Source organism: Micropterus dolomieu, unplaced genomic scaffold (assembly GCF_021292245.1).
Source record: "Micropterus dolomieu isolate WLL.071019.BEF.003 ecotype Adirondacks unplaced genomic scaffold, ASM2129224v1 contig_6109, whole genome shotgun sequence".
Taxonomy (NCBI): domain Eukaryota; kingdom Metazoa; phylum Chordata; class Actinopteri; order Centrarchiformes; family Centrarchidae; genus Micropterus; species Micropterus dolomieu.
This window is the reverse complement of record NW_025735098.1, coordinates 1-2436: the sequence shown is the minus strand read 5'-3', so window position 1 is coordinate 2436 and position 2436 is coordinate 1. Positions and strand designations below refer to the sequence as shown.

General features: G+C 44.2%; 1 long non-coding RNA gene across 1 annotated transcript; it reads right to left on the bottom strand.

Annotated features, from left to right (window-relative positions):
• Positions 1 to 1588: 1588 nt before the first annotated feature.
• LOC123964899 lies at positions 1589 to 2384 on the bottom strand. The gene is made up of 3 exons (XR_006823564.1): positions 2238 to 2384; positions 1940 to 2086; positions 1589 to 1696 (listed from the first exon to the last, which is right to left on the bottom strand). It is a non-coding gene; the product is annotated as an uncharacterized LOC123964899 (long non-coding RNA).
• Positions 2385 to 2436: the final 52 nt, after the last annotated feature.

Sequence of the window (2436 nt, the reverse complement as noted above, 5' to 3'; positions counted from 1 at the left end):
CGCGTGTGCATATTCAAGTGTGTGTGTGTGCGCGCGCGTGTGCATATTCAAGTGTGTGTGTGTGCGCGCGCGTGTGCATATTCAAGTGTGTGTGTGTGCGCGCGCGTGTGCATATTCAAGTGTGTGTGTGTGCGCGCGCGTGTGCATATTCAAGTGTGTGTGTGTGTGCGCGCGCGTGTGCATATTCAAGTGTGTGTGTGAGTGTGTGCGCGCGCGTGTGCATATTCAAGTGTGTGTGTGAGTGTGTGTGTGCGCGTGTGTGCATATTCAAGTGTGTGTGTGTGTGTGTGTGTGTGTACGTTGGAGCTTCAGCTGAAACACTTCCCCAGCCGGAACACCGTGTTTTGGCAGCCGGTACAAAGCCTCACTGTCTAAGACCTCCCCTCCTTTGCACACACCATACAAATCACAAACGCACGCACGCACTCACGCACGCACTCACAAGCCTTATCAGGGCCATCGTTAGGCCTCAGTTCTGCCCACTTCCCTAAACAAGTTTGGTTAATGAGGGGTTTGGCCAACCAGTCAGGGCATCACACAGACGAGACGAATGAAAAAGAAACAACAGAGGCCCTGTGATACGCTGCCAGTGCATCAACACAGGAATGCAGTGAGGAAGGCTGCAGCATGACAAATAAGGAAACTACTTTTCTAGTGAGTATTTAAAAACACTACAGCGTTCATGTTTGTTGCACACAGATCATTTCATGCAGTTTTGTGTATGTTAATGTGATACGGACACATCACCAGTTTGTCCTGAAGGTCTGTGTTCCACTCATACGGTGTTCTGCTCAGATTCAGTGTTGGACTCATACATGGCTGCACACTAGGCTGCATGAATGTTGAGGAACTAGTCAAAATAAAACAAACACCAGACAATATAATAGTCCCGTAGTAAGACAATTTAACGTCTTTCACTTAATGTTGGTATTGGTCCATTTGTGACCACAGTTCCTCTTTGTTTATGCTGTTGTAGTAGTGTTTTGGCATATTATGAATTGTGAGCCATTCCCCTTTGCCACATTATGCAAGTTGGCAATGTTTATAACTGACGCATCAGCAATTCATGCAACAGCTACAATAGCCAAGTTCTATAGCCTTTTGTGTCAAGTTTAAAGCCCCTGAAAATTGTTTAATATTGTTTCTTGAGGACTGCATGGGTGTGGATTGATCAGTATTTGACCTGGCCTAGCAATAGAAACAAACGTCTTAAAATCAAATGTTGCTAAATCCTGATCACATCAAACTAGTGTAAAGAGCACAGACAAAACCACAAATACAGAAATCTCATATGCAAATAACCAAAAGCTCATGAGAAGAAACATTTCCAGGTCTGACAGTCAACATTGTTACATGTGAATTGGCAAGACAAAGTAGCAACTGTAGCCATTTTATTGTATATACTGTATTGTATTTTGTCCAAGTCCTTATTTTCCCCAAAATGTCTATTCCCAAAAAATCTCCATCTGATTAAGTGCTTCCCACTCTATAAGCATGTATTAATCAGTACACAGAGAATACTATTTTTCAGTTATATAGATGTGATATCTCTTGCTCTACTCGCCAAACAATATCCAAAATCTGACCGTTCTCATGGTCCCTGAAGCAACACGACCCCGACCTGCCTGCTGCTGCCAGCGTCAGGAGGGATATTTGTTTCTGCATGGATGTGTGTGTCTGACCTGCTCAGCTGGAGCTGTGAGTGAAAGAAACTGGAGTGTTTAGTGGTTAAAGAAAGACACACTGTGAGAGGGATGGAGAGAATGAAGACTGAGCTGAGAAGAGAGAAAGGGAGAAACTACATAGATTTAACATGGGAAGCATTTTACAAATGATCAATGGTCAATCCTTAACTTGGCTCTCTGTTTTATTTGATTTTACATTTTGTATTTATTCGTTGACCTTTGCTCTATAAAAGTAATTTACATTACAGTCTTACCTCTGCGTGACCTGATCCTGGAGCAGTGTCTGGTTGTCCTTCAGGGAGAGGTGGGGCATTTCCAGGAAGTACACGCCCCCTCCCTCTGTTCCAATGCAGAGCAGGTTGCAAGACTGCAGCAAGAGGAGGACAGTCACCCGAGTGGCACTGATGAAGAGGAGTAAGAATGAGATGAGTGAGGCTGACATTTTTTATAAGGAACTATATAGAAAGGTAACTAATGAGTGCAATTACATTGAATGGATATAGCAAAAACAACTTTAATTCTAAAACGGTATTAGCAGGCTTAATAATGTACCTGCAGCTCTCAATGCCAGGCCTTCCTGGGAGGCTGTAGTTGCCCACTTCCTGTAGACTGACCACGCCCTCTCTCTTAACACCGGCCACCAGCTCCCACAGGTGAATCGTGTTGTCATCCAACAGTGACAGCAGGCGGCCCTATCACAGAGCAAGGTAAACATTAACGTCACTTTGGCCACCATGCTCCACCATTTTTT